The sequence below is a fragment of the Halichoerus grypus genome, chromosome 11, assembly GCF_964656455.1.
Source record: "Halichoerus grypus chromosome 11, mHalGry1.hap1.1, whole genome shotgun sequence".
Lineage (NCBI taxonomy): Eukaryota > Metazoa > Chordata > Mammalia > Carnivora > Phocidae > Halichoerus > Halichoerus grypus.
The window spans coordinates 98,776,889-98,797,851 of record NC_135722.1 but is presented as its reverse complement, the minus strand read 5'-3'; the positions used below and the strand labels follow the sequence as shown (position 1 = coordinate 98,797,851).

Genomic DNA, 20,963 nt, shown 5'->3' with positions numbered 1-20,963 from the left:
GTAAAACTGGAGGGGTGGATCTGACACCTGCAGCCACCTGAGAGCCGCCATGTTCCCAGGAACCAGAGCTTCATTCAAAAGAAAGCTTAACCAGTGTAACCCCTGCGAACCGAGAAAACAACTAGAGAGGGAAAGAAGAAGCGCAGAGCCCGCTGCCCGCCCTCTCCCCACCCTGTGCATCCCTGGCCCCTGGGATTTGCCTTCTCTACTTCTCCGCAGGCTCAGGACAGGCAGGGTACAGCGGCACCCCATAGAGCTGCCTTCAGATCACTCCGTGCCACTTAATGACTGGGAAAAATCACTTCACTTCTCTAAATAAATGCCTAAGACAGAGTTGGCACTCAGCAAATGTTCATTGGCACTCCCTTTCCCTTCCCACCACTTCCCACTGGAGAGAAGCCCAGGTGTCCTGCAGAGGCCAGGGGCAAAGAACCTCTCTCCCTTCCTGATGGCAGGTCCCAGGGAGGGGAGGGACAGCCGATCTCCTTCCAGGCACCATTCCTAGCTGACATTGGTGGGGAGGAGGGGCACTTTGGGAATTGATGGACACTACTGGAAATCCTGCAGAACAGTGGGATGTTGACACCATGTGCTGGCGCATTCTTGGGAACACACTGGAACATTCTTGGGGGAACACCAAGTCCTCCTGGGCACACACTAGAAGTCTACTCTTTGGTATTCAGAGCAACCTAAGCACTACCAGGCGCTCACTGGCAGTTACTAGAGTGTTCCTGAGATTTCGTGAGTGCCGGGGCCTTACAGGGATTCCATCAGAAAGACACTGGGGCATGATAAGAAAGCAATGGGAGTTGCTGGGGACATACTGGAAAGTTACTGGGAAACTCTGGGGTATAACGGGGAGCAAAAACACATGTCTGGGCATTCCTAGATGCACTGGGATTTTAGAGGGAATAATGCCAACTGGGGACCTTTGGGGATAAGTAGGCACTCCCTGTGGGGCACTCATGGATTCCACTAAGTGCTATAGTCTAGGCTGCCCTTCTCTTGAACAGGAGCATGGGTGAGTAGGGGTGCAGCCTGCCCCTGGGGAGCCAGAGCAAGATGATGCTGCCCTGGAAGACGGAGTAAGCAAATGACCCTTTGACTGAGCAGCAACCACCAATGTGTGCTTCCCAGGTGTGGTGGCAGCCTCAAGGGAACGTGCAGCCTGGTTTGGAAAATCAGCCCTGAAGAGGGGAGCAGCTTCCTGCCTGGCCTCAGTACCCCCAAACTCGGGCCCCAGGCCCTACATCTACCCCCAAGGTGAAGGGACACCAGGGGCACAGGGGAGGCAGGACTGTTCGGCAGAAAGGGCCCTCTCAGGACTGAGGCAGTAAGACTCAGTGGCGCTAAGCAGGGGCCTCATCGACAGCAAAGCCTCCCAGCATATTTTTGTATCCCAGTCTCAGGAAGAGAAATGCGGGGACACACAGGCTAGACCTCTGACCTGTGAAAACCTCAGCTTCTTAGCTGTGGGTGGCAACAGCTCTTAGGAAATCTGGGCTCCTCGGGGGAAAAGATAAAGCCTTGGATAACTTACTGCCCCTTTCCCCACTTCCTACCCACTTTTCTGAGCCCTCCCCATCCCTCAAAAGCCAGCTCCCCAACCTAGTCCTCCCCAGAAGCCCCAGCTCCTTTGAATGGCAAGAGCTCTTCAGCAGACCTTGACCTCTGACTTGATCTGTGGTCTTCTCTGGACGTGGAAGGCCTTCTCCCTAAGGCCCATGGTGACAAAGGGAGAGCCGTAGGACAGATCAGCCACCTGGCCTTAGGCCTGGCCCCAGCCCCATCTGCATCTGCTAAGGGCTCAGGGCCTGGCAGGAGGCTGCTGTGTTCTAGCTAGCAGGCAGGTTTTGTTAAGGAGAATACATCAGCTGCTGCCCTACTTGGGCGAATGGGCCCCAGGATGGCTGCATGCCCTGGAAAGCACCAGTGGTACTGCTGGGACAGAGGAGCTCAGACACTTCTCCCCCCGCAGCCTAGAGCAACAAAGCCAACCCAAGCCAAAGAAGCTCCTATGCATGCCCTGTCTGGAGGAAGCTTGCACACAAGTTGGACATAGAGAAGGCAAGTCACTCAGCTCAGGGCACTGAATTGGTTCCTCTGTGCCCCCCAGAATCAGGAAAACTTAAACCCAGAGTAACCACGAGGCCCCAGGCAACATCATGGACTTGTCCACCCCTCACTCTCAGCACTGCAGTTACGTTCCCTGTGTCCCCGAGGAATGTGCATGGCTGAACCAGGATATGTGCACCAGTCCCCCACCCGGAGGCCTCCGCACCATCACCCCTGGCCCAGACCTGAGGCAGCAGCTGCTAGAGGCCAGCAGAAAGCAGCAGAGAAGCTTTGCACTGCACCAGGCTCTGCAGGGTGGCTGGCCTGCCTCTCTTCCCTCACAGCTCCTCCTGCTCAGCCAGCTCCGGCCTGGCCGTGGGGCAATGAGGAGGAGGGGAGAGGGACTGAGCCTCAGCATGGCCAGCCGCAGCAGTGGCCACCCACTCCTCCACCCCTGGCAGCACTGAGCCCCATCATCAGGCACTAATTAAATCCCCCTAATGAGGAAATAAGGATGCAGGAGCCGGCTCCACCACGGCCTCCCCGGCCCACCGCCCTCGCCTCTCCATTGGACTTATCGCTCGTCACAGGATGTTTACAATAATTTTTAATTTGTGCAATTATTAATCACTTTTCTATCTGCCTCATTTGCATAATAATTAGTCATCTCACTGTTTGGCATGCCTGTGAATGACAGTGTTTTAAATTGAATTAAGATTTTAATATTCTATTTTCCTGCTTTCTCCCCCCTCACACGCTAATCAAAGTCAGATTTGGCAGCCAGAGGGAGGTGGGGAGGCAGCTGGCAGGCACTGGACTTGGCCTGCTCCGAGCTCCTGAGACTGAGCTGGGAGGGGGGCACCCCAAACCTGGCGCCCGAGGGGTTAACCAGCCTTGCCTCAGGAGCAGAGGGAGGCGGTGAGAGAGGAGTGGGCAAAGGCAGCTGGGCAGAGAGGGCACCAGCCCCGCTCAGTGGCACCAGAAATCAAGAAAAGCACTTTCATTTTTTGTCCAAAAAGGCTGCTTTTTGCAAGGGGAAGTTGGAAAGCACATTACAGGCCAATAATTGATCCCTGGTTACTAGTCTATGTTAACTTTGATGGCTCGGGGTCCCCCAGGTAGAGAAGCGGCTGGAACAGTCCAAAACCCATTGCCATTCTTTGGACAGACTGAGAAAACAAATCTCTGCCGTTGAGTTGGGCTCCCCTCCCCCTCCCAGAGCTACCGGCTCTCCACACACCAGCAGACCCTCTGCCCAGGCTGGGTGCCTCACAGACGCATGCCAGGGAGGATGGGGTTCCGGTTGACAAGCAGCAACGGGCGGGGGCTCGCTGGCCTCTTCAGGGGAGCCGTGGGTTTCTCTCTTTCTTACCCTCAAACCCCCCTCTGACCATCCCAGGAATCCTGCTCCAGCCCCACCTCCCCACAACTAGGCTTGCCTTTCGTGTTGCCATGGCAATCCCTGTGGCTGCCCTGGATACCCATTGCTGCTCCAGAATTCTCTGCTTAGGCAGGGCAGCTCTCCCCGCAGCCTGTTTAGAACACCTCCCCTTTTACCATCACTGAGGACAAAGGGTGAGGAGCTGGGGTATGATCACCAACACATGGTCTGCAAAGTCAGATACTGCCTTTCCCTTAAGGTGAGTAGGGAGAGAAGATGGGGCCACGGGAGCTGGTGTGAGCGAGTAGCCAGGACATGACGGCTGGGGAGGGGGGATCAGACTCCACTCAGCTTTCCCCAGGTTTTCCCCAGGCCAGAATAGAGGAAGGACCCCCCTCCTTCTACAGAAATCCCTTCCTCCCACAAGGAATAAGGTCTCCCAACTCCGCTTGACCCAACTTAGCGGTCAAGAGAGGGAAGTCCCCTAGGTGGGGAAGACAGAAATGGGGTTTTTCTGTCAGAGTTAAGAGCTAGATGAGGAGAGAGGGCTAGAAGTTTCCAGGAGAGCCATTCTCCTTCACAGGACTCCACAGCTGGTCTGCATTCTCCAACCCCAAGTCAGGCAAAGAAGATTCTAGGCATTCCTACAGTCCCCTCTGACACAGAGTGCCCCTGGGCTGACCTATGAGCCCTCTCGCTAACCTACCTAGGCAGATGCCAGCCTCGGGAGCTGGTAGTACCACAAACCCACTTGCCCATTGTCTGAAGGGGCAGGACAAAAATTGCTGGGATTCAGGAGAGGCACAGTCCAATCCAGGAATTACAGGGAGCTTTTGAGAAACCAGCGCCCCCCACAACCCCCCCCCCCCCGTCTCCCCCCTCCCGCCAGGGCTTTGGGCTTTGTCCCCAGCTTGACTGGAAGGAGCACACAGCCTTCTTATCACTTTGTAAATCAGGCCCAGGTGAGCCCAGATTTCACTGCCTGCCACATCGTCAGCAGGGGACGGCAGCCTTTACCACAACCAGCTTCACCCACCACACCCAGCCTCTGCCCCCCGAGCCTTTCCTTCCCACAGCCCCTCAACGGTGAAGGGAGCTCTTCAGGCAGTGAGACCTGCACACAAAGCTGGTGCCGCAGCAGCCTCTGCTGGCCGCCCCCGCCTTCCACACCTTCCCTAGGGATGAGAGCAAGGCCAGCAGACCCTCAGAACTGTGCTCACCATGAATTCCAGTTTGCCTAGGACAGTCCTGGTTTACACCTGTTGTCTCAGCTTAATTATGAATAGCACACGTGTGCTCACACACACACACACATGCACCATTATTAATGGACAATAAATTAAATGGTCTCTCTAATCACAGGCAAGGGGAGGGCCCCAGAGAGCCTGGGGAGAGAGTGGAGAAGCTCTGAGCAGAGAGACAAGCAACCTTCTCTCAGTCCCCAGGCAGAGGTGAAGCTACTCCCTTTCAGTCAGCACCAAGAGGAAATGTTAGAGCCCCTGCCCTGGGCCAGAGCACTGGCATCTCCACAGTCCATCTTGGGGACAGAGGTCCAGGACGCAGGTCCTTCCCAAGGGGGGAGATACCTGACAGAAGGAACAGAAAAAAGGAAGAAAGAAGGAACCAAAAGGTAGAAGTCTGAAGGGAATAAAATGCTATCTTTACGTGTCCGACAAACGGCAACACGGAGCAGGGTGCATCGGCCCATCCACAGTGCAGGAGGGCAGCCCCATCCAGCTGGTTGCCTGGTACTGCTCTGGGCTGTGCCCTCTGCCCCTCCCAAAGGCCCACCTAGATTGCAAAGCCCCTCTCTCCTCCCTACCTTCCTCTTCACCTGCTTTCCCCCAGCCGACTCCTTAGCTTGAATTGCAAAATCAGTGAAGACTGTTCACAAGCCCCCCATCCCCAACCTAAGAGATGAGGAAGAGAAATCAGAGCAGTCAGCCCCAGGGTAGCGGGACTCCTGGATGCCTACCTTTTGTGCTGTTACCTGCTTGATGCAAGGCTCTTAGGGATCCCCTTTTGCTCCACCTATCTGAGTTGGGATTCCTAAGTCAGAGGTATAGGGACCACCACTATGTTTCTTTGTAGGGTGGGAATGGGGTTACAGGTATTGGGGAATGTCTATGTCTTATCACTCAGAGAAGTTCATGTAAATTAGCTGCAAAGGAATATACAAATGCATACTAGCTACATCAGAAACCAATAGTTTGCATTTTGGGGACTCAGGTAGCAACCCCACTCCATAGCCATTCTAACAGGTATGAGGTGACATCTCATTGTGGCTTTAATTTGCATTTCCCTGATCAGTGATATTGAGCTTTTTTTTTTTTTATGAGTCCTTTGGACACCTGTGTATCTTCTTTGGAAAAATGTCTATTCAGATCCTCTGCCCATTTTTTAATTGGATTTTTTTTTTTTTTTTTTTTGCTATTGAGTTGCATGACTTCTTTATATATTTTGAATATTAACCCTTTATCAGATATACGACTTGCAAATATTTGCTCCCCTTCGGGAGGTGGCCTTTTCATTTTGTTGATGGTTTCCTTTGCCATGCAGAAGCTTTTTAGTTTGATGTAGTACCACTTGTTTATTTTTGCTTTTGTTGCCTTTGCTTTTGGAGTCAGATCACAAAATCGTCACCAAGACAGATGTCAAGGAGCTCATCTGTGTTTTCTTCAGGAGATTTATGGTTTTAGGTCTTACATTTAAGTCTTTAATCCCCTTTGTGTTAATTTTTGTGAATGGTATTAGATATAGCCTAGCTTCATTCTTTTGCATGTGGCCATCCAGTTTTCCCAACACCAGTTGTTGAAAAGACTATCTTTTCCCAATTATATATTCTTGCCTCCTTTGTTGTAAATTAACTGGCCGTATGTACGCGAGTTTATTTCTGAGCTCTCTATTCTGTCCCATTGATTTATGTGTCTCTTTTTATGCCGATTCCATACCCTCTTGATTACTATAGCTTTGTGATATAGTTTGAAATCAGGGAGTGTGATGCCTGCACGATCTTCTCTGTCAAGATTGCTTTGGCTAAACAGACACATGAAAAAGTGCTCAGCATCGCTCGGCATCAGGGAAATCCAAATCAAAACCTCAATGAGATATCACCTCACACCAGTCAGAATGGCTAAAATTAACAAGTCAGGAAATGACAGATGTTGGCGAGGATGAGGAGAAAGGGGAACCCTCCTACACTGTTGGTGGGAATGCAAGCTGGTGCAGCCACTCTGGAAAACAGTATGGAGGTTCCTCAAAAAGTTGAAAATAGAGCTGCCCTATGACCCAGCAATTGCACTACTGGGTATTTACCCCAAAGATACAAATGTAGGGATCCGAAGGGGCACGTGCACCCCAATGTTTATAGCAGCAATGTCCACAATAGCCAAACTATGAAAGAGCCTAGATGTCCATCGACAGATGAACGGATAAAGAAGATGTGGTATATATATACAACGGAATATTATGCAGCCATCAAAAAAATGAAATCTTGCCATTTGCAACGACGTGGATAGAACTAGATGGTATTATGCTAAGCGAAATAAGTCAATCAGAGAAAGACAATTATCTTATGATCTCACTGATATGAGGAATTTGAGAAACAAGACAGAGGATCATAGGGGAAGGGAGGGAAAAATGAAACAAAACGAAACCAGAGAGGGAGACAAACCATAAGAGACTCTTAATCTCAGGAAACAAACTGAGGGTTGTTGGAGTGGAGGGGGGTGGGAGGGATAGGGTGGCTGGGTGATGGACATTGGGGAGGGTATGTGCTATGGTGAGCACTGTGAATTGTGTAAGACTGATGAATCACAGAACTGTACACCCGAAACAAATAATACATTATATGTTAATTTAGAGAAAAAAAAAGATTGCTTTGGCTATTTGTAGTCTTTTGTGTTTCCATACAAATTTCATGATAGTTTGTTCTGTTTCTGTGAAAAATGCCCATTGGAATTTTGATAGGGATTGCACTGAATCTGTAGATTGTTTGGGGTAGTATGAACGTTTTGACAATATGAATCCTTCCAATCCATAAGCCCAGAGTATCTTTCCATTTATTTGTGTCTTCTTCAATTTCTTTCATCAATGTCTTAAAATTTTCAGTGTAAAGGTCTTTTACCTCCTTGGTTAAATTTATTCCTAGGTGTTTTATTCTCTCTGGTGCAGTTGTAAGTGGGATTGTTTTCTTAACATCTCTTTCTGCTGGTTTGTTGTTAAAGTATGGAAATGCAACAAATTTTTATATATTGGTTTTGTATCCTGTGACTTTACTGAATTTGTCTATTAGTTCTGACAGTGCTTTTGATGGAGTCTTTTAGGGCTTTATAAAATCATGTCATCCTCAAATCATGACAGTTTTACTTCTTCCTTACCAATTTGGATGACTTTTTTTCTTTTTCTTCCCTAACTGCTTTAGCTAAGACTTCCAGTACTAGTTTAATAAAAATGGTGAGAGTGGACCTCCTGGTCTTGTTCCTCATCTTACAGGAAAAGCTTTTAGCTTTTCACCATTGCGTATGATGTTGGGCTATGGGCTTATCATAATGTGGCCTTTATTATGTCAAGGTACACTGCAACTATACCCACTTTGTTGAGAGTTTTTAATCATGAATGGATGTTGAATTTTGTCAAATGCTTTCTCTATATCTATTAAAATGATCATATGATTTTATCCTTCGTTTTGTTAATGTGGCGCATCATGTTGATTTGTGGATGTCAAACCATCCTTGTAATGATGCCATAAATCCCACTTGATCATGGTATGTAATGTTTTTAATGTATTGTTGAAGTCAGTTTGGTAACATTTTGTTGAGGATGTCTTCATCCATGTTCACCAGAGGTAACGGCCTGTAAGTTTCTTTTCTTGGTGTGTCCTTGTCAGTTTTGGTATCAGAGCAGTGCTAGCCCTTATAAAATGAGTTTGGAGGTGTTCCCTCCTCTTTAACCAATTCATATTTTTCTGTTTAGTCTTGGAACTTTGTATGGTTCTAGGAACTTATCCATTTCTTCTAGGTTGTCCAATTTGTTGGTGTCTAATTGTTCAGAGCAGGCTCTTATGATGCTTTGTATTTGTGGAATCAGTTATAATGTCTCCTTTTCATTTCTGATTTTACTCTTTTTTTTCTTGGTGAGCCTAGCTAAAAGTTTACCAATTTTGTTTATTTTCAAAGAACAGCTCTTAGTTTCACTGATCTTTTATATTATCTTTTTAGTCTCTATTTTATTTATTTCCACTCTGGTCTGTTATTTCCTTCTACTAACTTTGGGCTTCATTTTTTCTTCTTCTAGTTCCTTGAAGTGTAAAGTTAGATTGTTTGAGATTTTTCTTATGTCTTTAGGTAGGCATGTGTCACTATGAACTTTCCTCTTAGAACTGCTTGTGCTGCATCCCAAAAATTTTGGTATGTTGTATTTCCATTTTCATTTGACTTAAGGTATGTTTTTATTTCTTCTTTGACTTCTTTGTTGACCCATTGGCTGTGCAATAGCCTGTTGTTTAACGTCCACATATTTGTGCTTTTTCCAGTTTTCTTCTTGTAATTAATTTCTAGTTTCATACCATAGTGGTCGGAAAAGAGCCTTGATATTATTTCAATCTTCTTAAATTTATTAAGACTTGTTTTCTGGCCCTAACATATGATCTATCCTGGAGGATGTTCCATGTGCCCTTGAGAAAAATGTGTATTCTGCTGCTTTTGGATGAGATGTTCTGTATATATCTATTAAGTCCATCTGCTCTAATGTGTCATTTAAGGCCAATGTTTCCTTATTGATTTTCTGTCTGGATGATCTATCCATTGGTGTAAGTGGGGTATTAAAGTCCCCCTCTATTATTGTATTGCTGTCTATTTCTGCCTTCAGGTCCGTTAATATTTGTTTATAGATTTAGGTGCTCCTATGTTGAGTGTATATTTACAAATGTTACATAAATAGGAAGCATTTAATTCAGCCATTCTGTTCATAGCAAGGAAGCCAGGGAAAACTCCACAAAGGAAATACTTGAGCTGGGCCCTGACGGATGAGTAAGGTTCTGCTAGGGGGAGGAAAAAATGGAACAGCAGAAGCAGCTTGGAAAAGCAAAGAAGTCTGAACCAGTGGTGTTTGATCAGGGAAGTGAAGTCCAGAGAGTCCAGGGAAGGGGTTGATAGGTCAGGCCACAAAGGACCTAGAATGCTGAGGAGACCGGACACATCCTGTAGATAAAGGCCTCCTCCTCAGCCACCTCCCACGCGACCCTGGAGACATTCCTATCCTCAGTCTCCCCATCAATACTGGGATAATCATGTTTCCCCTACCCTGTCCCCATGAAAGCTACAAACTCCCTGTCACTAGGACTGGGTTGGCTGGCAAGCCACTCCATGAATATCTGACAAGAGGTCCATGTGTTAATTAAGCATTCATCTAATGTTGTATACATGCAATCAGTTATGAGCCCTGCTAATTAGAGACCTCCGCTAAGAAGCTGTGGGGAGCATCCTGAAGGCAATGAACCAACTTTGGCCTACTCACCCAGAGTAACCACCTCAAGACTCATTCATTCATTCATTCATTCATGTGGACAGAGTGCATAGGCTTTGGTAGCTCTGTGGTCTTCAGCCTCAGTTTCCTTGTCTACAAAATGGAAATATTAGCATCAAATTTGTTGAGCTTTTATTAAATTACTGTATAGAGAGTGCCTGGCTCACAGTGGCACTAAATAAATGACAGCTGTTAGTTCTGAGGTATAATACCTTAGGCTAGGAGCTGGGGATTTGAATGAGTAAAAGGCCTAAGAAAATAAGACTATAAATAAGAAAATGACTAAATCCTGGCCACAGGACTTCATGATCCACAAAACAGCATGATGAGTGTTGAGTACAAAGTGCCATGAAAACTCAGAGAAAAGCTGTTTTGGTAAGCTGAGCCTGCACTTAAAGCAGTAGCATTAATTTGCAATGTAAGTTCCCAAGGAAAATTGAGCAGACAGGGAAGTCTCCCAGCACCTGGAGTGGTTGCTTGAGTTTGTCTTTGTCAAAAGTTTCTCTAAAGTCCATACTGAAAGACTTTCCAATTTGTAACTCAGAAGTTAAGTCCTTTCCAGCATGAGACCATATCGGCTGGGCTAATCTGAGCCTTAGGAGAAGGAATGGGCCCAGATAACCCTCATTCTAGCTTCCTCCTCTCCTGCACCAAGAAAAACCAGAACAAGGCCCACCATCCCATTCCCTTACATGTTGAGAAAGTGTCAAAGAGGAAGAAAGTGGGATTTCTAGATGCTGAAGGTAACTATACTGGAACAAAATGCCAACTGCACAAATAGGCAATGGGGGTAATAACATGGCTCCATCTCTTCCCTCACAATATGTATAAAGGAGCAGTGGGAAGGCTTGACAATAGTTTTCTCAGTGGGTATCAATGGTGGGATGTGGTCACCATGGAAGCTAATTCAACCTCAAATACATTGATTACAATATAATATCTAGAGGCAGGGAAGTAACAGTCCTATTGTACTCTGATCAGAACACCCTGGGCCTTAGGACTCAAGCCAGGTGCTGTACTTTAAAAGGGGCAAACTGGAAGACTTCAGAGAAGATAGTATGAGACTCAAAATCATGGTTGAAGAAACTAGAAAAAAATAAGATGGGCCCAGCAGCTTTCTTATAACGTCAACATAACTGTGACATCATAAAGGAGGTGCCATAATGAAGGGGGGAAATGTCTTACTATCAGGTACTCAAGCACAATGAATCCCAGAGATTATTCCCTCAGTCCCTGCACTTTAGGTTCATGTGATATTCCCCTACCCACACAGCACCTGCAGGATGGCAGTGTTCAAGAATAGTTCCTCTAGTCCATTTAGTCTGTCCCTGAGCGTTATTTATGACTCTAGGACCCACCTGGAGGCCACCCTCAAAGGTTCACTGTGAGCATGTGTCCAGACCCTCTGCACTGACGACCTTGGTCCTCTCCTATGGTCCTTCATCCTTTTCCTCCCACTTCTTCCTCTTGTGTCAGCCTCCAGCTAGGTTGTCATACTTGGTTCTGCTGCTAGATTGGGGATGGAGGGGAGGGAAGAGGACTTAGGTGAAGTGTCCGTAGACACAATTAGATCCTCTATGTATAAAGATTAATTTTCTATTGCTTTTTATGTAAAAATTATCTGCTTCCTTTCTGGTGTAAGTTCCAATACAAAACTCTCCTCCTATTATCTTAATCTTGTGACTCCAGGAAGAGAAAGAAAAATTTATTCCAACACATCTATGTTGTCAGATAGAAGAGGGGTTATTAGTCTGTTTTCATGAGCCCCAAGATGGATAATTCAGACAAATGATGAAGCCACAGGGGAACATAACTGCAAATAGCTAGAGCTGCCCAAGAACGAACTACATATGTCCCAGGAGGTGGTGACAGGGCAGAAAGTGTTCAAACATGGGTGGGAGTGGCACTTCTAGAAATGTGATTTGCCAGGGGATTCCAGCATGGAGTGGATGTAAGAATCAGATCTCTTTAAGACCCTAACGTTGATTCTAGGATTCATACAATTAGCAGCGTATTTCCATGGGACCAAAGGTTGGGAAAGCAGCTGAACTAGTAAACTGATGGAAAATACTTCTAAATTAATTGGTGTGGAGAAAGTGTCACGAAAAGAAGTCCTTTATGGTATCATCCACCTCTGAGATTCCTATTTTGTGATTCCAGGTTCTGAAAGAGTGTCAGCTACGGGCCAGATCTATCCAGCTGACAAGATGCAGGCCAACCTTCTGCCTCAGGACGACAACTGGTGTGTATGTGTGTGTATGTGTATGTGCACGTGTGTGTCTCCGGACAACAACTGCTGTGTGTGGGGGTGGGGGTCTCTTGCATGGGCACATACACACATACACGTGCCCACGCACACACGTCTCCCACACACGGTGGCCATCCAGAGTTGGACTTGAGGCTGGTGGCAGCCTGACCAATCACACAATCGCCTCCCCTCCCCTAGCTGCTGGTCCAGGGAGTCTGTTGTTAGGGAAACAGCGGCTTCCACCTCCTCTCCCAAAGCCAGTAGGGTGCCTTTCGTATTCAATGAGGAGGACCAAGGCAACCTAAGACACCAAACCTCAGAACCAATGCGGATCAGCCAGAGTACAAGCACTCCCTCAGGAGCTGGGGACAGAGGGCAGGGCTGAGCAAGGACGCTCCTGTGATCACAACCCAGAAAGCCAGAGGGCTACAGCGTCTGCCTTCAGCCATGTCTGTGGGCTCTGTGACTATGGCTGAGTGTCCTCCAGTCACCCTCTCCGCGGCATCCCCCTTCTCACTCCCCTCCTGCTGTCTGCTTCTGTTCCTCTAATGCAGGGTTGACAGGCAGAAGACCCAGGATGCTTCCTGTCCTGGGTACTGCTCTCGCTTGTTCAGGGCATGCTTGGACCTCAATGGTTCAAGGGCTGACCTCCCCATAGAGCTCTTTTCACCTGCTCCCCACTACAACTGCCGCCTCCCAACATCAACTGTAGGTAAAATGGCCCTTTGGCAGGTCCTTTTTCCATCCTGCAGGACACCACACGCCCCACCCTGCCACCTCCACTGTACATTGGCCAGCAAAAAACGTTCCTTCTTCACCAGCCAAAAAGCTGCTTCCAAAAGGGCAGCAGCCCCTTCTCTCCCAATCAATCTCCCACCCTTTAACATAAAATGCTGAGTCTCAGTGTGGCCAGTGTAGAGGGCCACCCTTCCTCCCTCTCCCTGAAAGAGTGTCAGCTACTGGCAAATCTCCGTGAAGGGGCTTCCACAGGTCCCCTGAGGGTACACCCTTGCAGCTTCCAAAGTAGCAGGCGAACAAACCCCTGACTCAGCTCTAACCCTCTTGTGTTCCTAGAGACTCCTTTTTCCTCTGCCTCTTAGGAAACACAGACACCGCAACGGCATCAATCCCTGGGATCAGACAACCCCCTATCCAGAATTCGGCCCATCAATCGGTGAGTCCACCACTAACCGATGTCATTGTAAGCCACCCCTCTCGCAACCAGCATTACTTTCAAGGCCAAAAAATAAATAAGTAAAGACCTGAAATGCTCATTAAAAATAACTGCTTTTGAAATGCCATATGCCCTTAAATGCAGAGAAAGCATCCCCCCTCCCAACCAACACCCCCACCCCCCGGCCCGTGTCTTCCTGCCCAGTTCTTACTGCTCAGGCCTCAAATAAACTCAGTGTGGGTCCTGTCTGAGCACCACGGCCACCAGCTCTCTGGGGAGAGTGGGGGTAATGGGTAAGGGAAGGAGGCCAGGAGGTAAAAAGGGAAGCCTCACTCCTCTTCCCCCTGCTCTAGACACCCCCTCTCCAGGGCACAGAAGACTCTGCCCACTTGCCCACCCTTCTTCAAATAGCACAGCCCTCAATCCCACCCAGCAAGACACACCAGCTCTCCAAACCCAGCCAGGAAACAGCCATCCTGGTGTTGAGGTAAGGTGGGGAGGGAGAGGGGAGCCAACAGGGACACGAGCCATCGATACAGCAGAAACACTCTGCAAATATCTTACTGTTAACATTTTAAGAGAAGATACTATTTATGAAGCACCTCCTGCATGCCACACACTATGCTACTTTATTTCAGATCCTCTCAATAACCCAGGAAATGAGTTTACAAATAAGCAAACTGTGGCTCAGAGAAGTGAAGTAACTTGCTAGAAAGTAGCACCTGCCTGGTCTTTGATGACCTCTTACTCTAGGAGACTGATCCCCCACTGACTTCCCCTATGCATGATGGAGAGATAAGAAGGACCCCTGTGAACAAAGAGGCAAAAGTTAACTTCCCACTGTGGGGAAGCAGCAGCAGGGGGCTTGCTTTGCAGGAGTCAGAAGTCCAGGAGGAAATAGCCCCAGGAGATATTAAATACCGCCTGGAGCCCCTTGCCAAGGTTCCACCCCAGCCGCAGACCCCAATCTACTTCAGCCAGTACTGCAAGCCTCAGTGGCTGCCCTTCAGTACAACCTATGGAGAATGTTACAAGCCCTGGAGGAAGGAGCCAGTGACTTACCATGGGAAGAAGTCCTCCCATTCAGGTGAGTCTTAGCCTGAGGGCAAAAAGGGTAACAGGGGATAGAGGAGTGGCATCCTGTATAAAACCCTCTGTTCCCAGCCCACCCACTTCACCCTACCCAGGGGCACCCCTGTCCCCCAGGCAGATCCCAGGGGTGGGAACCACCAGCCCCACAGAATGCAGAAAGCAGCAAGGGCCCCAGCCCTCTCTCTTCAAGAGCCCTTCAGGCAATATCTGCCGACAAGGTCAGCTGGAACCACTCTGGGAGTGTACCACACCAATAACCCCAATCTGGCCTAGCCTCCTTCCTGTTTAGGCTGGACCAATGGGCAGCCCTGTCATCCAGGCTTTCAAAGCTCAGGTGGTCCAAAAAGGGGTAGGAGGATAATCTGGATTCCACACTAAGAATTCTTTAGTTCTGGTCTTGGGGAGACAACCCTGAAGGTCAGAGTGGTGGGAGAGGCAATGCTCTTGTATTTGCGTCTATTATTCCCATTATAAACAGTTTAGTTAAATAGAACCAGCTGTGCAGGAGCCAAGGCTGGGGTCCAGGTCCCCACCTTTACTCTCAAGACTTTCCCACACAGAGGAGGCCCTCTGCACACTTTCTTGCTCCCCTCAGGTGACTACCACATGACCACTACTCATCAGATTTCCTTCCAGAACCCTCTTCTTGGCGAGTCGATGTTCCCAGTTCACATTCAGGGTAGAAAAATAGCACCAAAAATGCGTCCAGGCTACATGGAGTATATCAGCCAATGCCAGAGTAACTTCCAAGCCTCAGGGTGGAATCAAGTCCTCAAAACTGACCCAAACAAAAGCAGCCAGGGGATCGAGTGAGTAACCAAAACTCTTGGCAAGCTGCAGGGTTGCTGTGGGGGAAGAGGCCAGAGGAGGGCTCTATTGCCCAAGAGAAAGATACAGACTGTCCCCAACTTATGATGGTCTGACTTAAAATTTTTCGACTTTATGATGGTGCCAAAGTGATACGCGTTCAGAAGAAACCGTACTTCAAGTTTTTAATCTGGATCTTTTCCCCAGGCTAGCGCTACACAGTAAGTACAACACCCTCTGGTGATGCTGAGCCGTGGCAGCGAACCACAGCTCCCAGTCAGCCCCTCAGTCATGATGGTCAACAGCCAGCACCCTGACAACCTTTCTGCACGCATGCAACCATTCTGGTTTTCACTTTCAGTACAGTATTCAAAAAGCTACATGAGCTATCCAATACTTGATTATAAAGTAGGCTTTGTGTTAGATGATGTTGCCCAACTACAGGCTAATAACAAGTGTGCTGAGCACATCTCAGGTAGGCTAGGCTAAGCTATGACGTTCAGTAGTTTAGCTGCATTAAATGCATTTTCCACTTCTGATATTTTCAACCTACAAATAGGTTTAGGGAGATGTAACCTCACCATAAGTCAAGGAAGATCTGTAATAATTCAGAACTCAGTCTTCTGTCCAATTCAGAGACATAGCTATAGAAGGGCAACAAAGCAAAGGACTAACTGTTTCAGAATCTTGGATCGCCAACTAGTTCAGATTTACTCCATCTTCACTTCACCCAAGTTTTGGGCCAGGACAAACTGCATGCTGTTCATAACTGGGGGTCAGTCTCTTCCCCTCCTGATCTCTGGGAGACATGAGCTCTAATTGCATGCCAGGAGGTAGAGGAGGCAGGCTTATCCAGTCCTCAGGAAACTACAGAGAATCAGGCACTCCACTTGCCCAGCCTTGACCTGGCTTCTTGCCTATTAAAGCCTGCTTCCCTTGGGGGCTCAGAATGGCCCTCTACCTCCCTCTGACTCATCCCTGCAAGGTTAGAAGGCCCCGCTCCGATGCAAAGCCAGGAATATGCACATGGTGCCACACAAATGTTACAGAAATGGAGTCCTATTCCAAAGTGGTGGAGGAAAGGAGAGCCTTCACTGGGAAGGGAGCAGGGATGCCAACCTAGCAAATGAGAGAGGTTTTCACCCCCTACCCCAACACAAACACTTCCAAGCTCGTTTCCCAAGACCACATTCTCTCAGCCATAGCCTCTAGCTGCCTACCAGAACGCTTTAGAAAGGCTCTCCTTTGGCTGCAGGTGTTGCATCCTCTCTGCTGGGTCTTAGCACGATAACTGGGGAGTGTGAAAAGAAGCAGAGCTAAAATAAATTAAAATTTTATTTTCAGGGAAGAAATAAATTTGTATTCGAAATTACCTGAAAATACTCTGTATAGTTTAAGCAGACACACAAATGAAAAGCAAAAAAAGCATGTAGATGGCACAGTGCCCCTCTATTTGGCATGCCTGGATTGATTCATAGGTATAGGCCCCGACTTGTAGAAATGTTTTCACCTCATGCAGCAAATATATCCAGGCTGTGCAGAAAGACACTGCCCCTGGCTGGCAGCCCTACTATGCATCAGCATCAGAGGCCAGGATGGCTGAAGCAGGAGATGACCCTCCTGGGTAGGAAGAACACTGCCAAGTTTGATGGAGACACAGTGACCAGGGTAAAGTGCCCAAGCTCTCTGTCAAGAGGTAATCAGCATGAGGGTCTCAACTACTCCCTCAACCCAAGAAGGGGGATGGGGGTACACAGCGAACAAGGGAGAAAGTTTACCCTGTCAGAACACCCCAACCCCACTTTTCTTGGGAAATCCAAAAATTTTACTTTCCTGAATCTGCAGCCACTTACGCACTCTGATATTTGCCCCTGACCACAGAGGTGAAGTATGTATGCACTTAATGTATGTTTGACACATGGTAAGTACTTAACAAAAGATAGCAATTAAAATCATTATTATTATTATTTCCCCAGACAAGCATTCCTCTCTTCCCAGATGCCTTATCTACCTCCTCCCAAATCCTTGGTAAAAAGAGTCAAGGGTAAGTGCCTCTCTAGCACACTCAGGGCCTTCAAAGACAAGTTACAAACTGAAACTGCCAGCAAGCAATTCTCCCAAGTACACTATGGAGACCCTCATCACAGAGGCCATGAGAAGCTGCCGGTAAGAACTTGTCTTCCCCTGGATCCCCCCTTCACCTCCCACCTTGCTACAAGCCTGAGGGTGGGTGGGGGCTGAACTGTTCGGAGAGGAGTCTGATGTTTAAATCCTGGATCTTTCCCAACCTAGAGCAATTCTGAGCAAGTTAATCTCTCTGCACAAATGTTTTTTCCTCTGCCAAAAGAAAAAGAAAACAAACCTTGCTTACTAAGCACCAGACATTGCATTTTTCTCTGGGACTCATTGTAACTCCTTAGCTGACAGAGGGTGCTGAGCATAATATGCAGGGAGGGGAAGATTTGCTCCTTTTCCTTTTCCAACTGCTCTCTGTCCCCTCGAAAGGGCGTGGGTTCACCGGCACCAACTGAGGATCACATGACCACCAGGACCTCCTACATGCCCTTGTTTTCTGAAAGGTTGAACCTGTGTAAGCCCAAAGTCAACAGCATCAAATGGGAGCCAAACACAACTTCTCTACTGAACAAAGGAAAACATACAGGTACAAAGGGAAAGACTGAGTCTTCCCAGATACTATATGCAGTTGTCTGCATATGGCAAAAAAAAAAAAAAAAAAAAAAGCCTGCTTTATGGGGGAGACACAACTCAGCTCCACCCTGGCTCTAATCCCTCTGCCTATTTTTACAGGCCAGTCCAGCTGCCTGAAAGCCAGCTCCAGAAGTACTTACGACAACAGGACTCAAAATTCCCAAATGTAATAATCATGGGGGAAAGAAACTGCCCAAATAACCTATGCAAAAATGCACAGTTCAGGACACATGTCTCCTAACCAACTCCAACTAAAAACCGAGGTCCCATGAAAAGCACCTCACAGCTAGATTCAGCTTTCCCATTGGGATTTCCCAGCCACACCCTAACCCTAATCCAGGTCTTTGAAACTACCTGAGCCAAGGGTGAGTAACCTGGTTAGAAAGGAACAATGCACTGTGTCCTAGAAGGTCCGAGGTCAGGTGTTTCCCTCTAACTAACGAATGAATGGCAAAGCATTGCGACTTTTCTCAAGTCAGTACCATCAATGAACTACATTCTATTGAGCTATGGTGTGGGCTCACTGCTGCTTTTTTTCCCTTTACATTCTTTGAGATTATAATTCACATACCATAAAATTCACCCTTTTAAGGTGTATAATTCGGTGGTTTTTAGTTTTGCTCACTGCCGCTGGGGTCTAAATTTCAGAGCAGAGAAAGTGGCACAGGAAAGGAAGGAGAACAAGAGGGTCTGAATTTGATTCAAGCAAACAAACAAAATCTGCCACGTGGAGAAAGTACCCCAAAGCCTAAGGGAGATTGTGATCAAAATCTAAATACCAGGTCTCTCTCTTAAAAATACGGTATTGAAAACAGGATTATGTTTCTGGTTTTAAGGTAGGGATAAGAAGTGGAAGAGGCAACCGAATGTAGCCACCCATATCCTTGAGAGATGCTAAGGCTTATTACTTAGAACAACGTGCTTCAGACCCAGGGCCCTCCTTTCCCCCAGTCAGGAAAAGGCATATCACACTGCCCTCTAGTAGCCAGCCCAGGAAATGACAGCCAGCCACGCGCCGGACAGGCTTGAAGGTCCTCTGCCTGGGAGGATGTGCTGTGCTCACGCATACGAAGGCAGAGAAATCGGAGGGAGAAGGAATTTTTTAAGTTTTCACCAATGCCTACCAAACACAGAGCTCACCTACAGAAGAATCTATCTGCTTCCCTTCCACCTCAGTCTCTGCTTGAAAACAGACAGATTTCTTTGTTAAGGAAAAAAATAAATCTGGTTTAAGGTTTCCAAAAAAATTGGAGCCTGTCTTAATTAGGCTGCTATACTTCCGGTTGCTATACCAAAAATACCATAGACTAGGGGGGCTTAAACAACATATATTTATTTCTCACAGGTCTGGAGGCTGGGTGGAGGGGCCAAGATCAAGACACTAGCAGCTTGATTTGGTGTCTGGCAAGGGCTGGCTCCCTGATTCAGAGACCAGCTTCTCTCTGTGTCCTCACATGGTAGAAAGAACAAGGGAGCTCTCTGGGGTCTCTTTTACAAGGTCATTAATCTCATTCATGAGGCTCCACCCTCAGGACCTAATCGCCTCCCAAAGTTCCTACCTCAGCTTACTATCACCTTGGGGCTAGGATTTCAACATGGGAATGTGGGGGGGTTTGCCATTCAGTCCATAAATAGCCTCCTAAATTAAGTCGTTCCTAAGAAAGTGTGGGGCCCAACTAAAATGAAGTTAAAACCTGAACTCATACGGAAATAAAACCCAGCTGTGTACAAGAGTTGTGACAAAGGGCTAGGAGTTGAAATGTATTCACTGCCACTTCTGGCTAAGGAAAGGGGATGGCTTACAAAACAGCTTGCAAAGTATAAACTCCAAAGTAGTAGTAACTTAAGAGTAGGTCCAGGGCCCAGAGCCTATATTCACTGGGGCCTTTTTGTAAAATAAGCTTGTTATTTGGAAAAAAATTTAAACGTACAAGTTGTAAAGATACAGAGAGTTTTGTTTTGTTACTCTTTACCCAAAGTTCTTGACTGTTAACAAACTGCTTACATAACTATGGTACGTTTGCCAAAATTAAGAGATTAACAATGGCATATTTCTAGGAACTAAACTCAAGACTTTATTTGGATTTCACCAGTTTCGCCACTAATGTTCTAACCTTGGGCCTTTTTACATAATGTTTACAGCAAGGAGCCAAAGGACCAGAAAGGCAGTAGGACACTAGGTTCTAGTCCCAGCTCTGTTTCATGCTAACTGTAGAACCTTCGAGTTTGTTTTCTGAGCTTGTCTCCTCTCTGACATACCTCCAACTCACAAAGGCTGATTCTAGACGCCATTCCAGCTTACCCTTCATCTCTCTGCCTAAGCACTTCTCTGACAGCTACTAGCTAGAGTGAAGGAAGAGACATCTCCAACTTAGCAGTGACTCCAGCTGAGACTCTCCAGTTAGAGAACAGAGTCCCTTTGGGAATTTCCAGATTTCAAAATTGCTTCAAAATCCACATATGTCTCAGATGGCTGGAGGATGGACAGTTAGGGGTCTGAGAAGTACACACTGCAGCAGAGACCAGAGCTGTCCATAAACATCCACTTTTCCCTTCTTCCTGGGTGTGCATTACATTTCTGAGGCTCTCTTGAATTAGGGGGACCATGCAACTAAGTTCTAGCCAACAGAGTGTGACTGGAAGTTTGCACCACTTCTAGAGCTGGCCTGTTATATCTGCTAAGCAATCCCCCAAGCTCTGCTCGACTCACTAAAATGACACCACCCAAAGCAGCCTCGGAGGCTGTGTTAGCACTGGCATCAGCCTGGGCCCTAAAAGACTGCCCCTGCCACTACCCCAATCTCAAACTACCCTGGACCTTACATGAGTGAAGAAGGAGAAAAAAAATCTTCTATTGTGATGTTAGTCCATTTGGTGGCTGTCATGACAGTTTAGCCTAACACAGTGCAAAATGTCAATTCCATTAGAGCAAGACCTTGCTTCTGGATCTGTGTTCGGGGCCTCAGGTGCAC

General features: G+C 47.4%; 1 long non-coding RNA gene across 2 annotated transcripts; it reads left to right on the top strand.

The window, feature by feature from the left end:
- Positions 1-13,282: 13,282 nt before the first annotated feature.
- LOC118529163 (uncharacterized) lies at positions 13,283-19,796 on the top strand. 2 transcript variants are annotated; one of them, XR_004914001.2, is made up of 4 exons: positions 13,283-13,383; positions 17,259-17,448; positions 17,788-17,944; positions 18,091-19,796. It is a non-coding gene; the product is annotated as an uncharacterized LOC118529163 (long non-coding RNA). The 2 variants fall into 2 exon arrangements; XR_013442710.1 differs by having other exon boundaries at positions 13,309-13,383; positions 17,281-17,448.
- Positions 19,797-20,963: the final 1,167 nt, after the last annotated feature.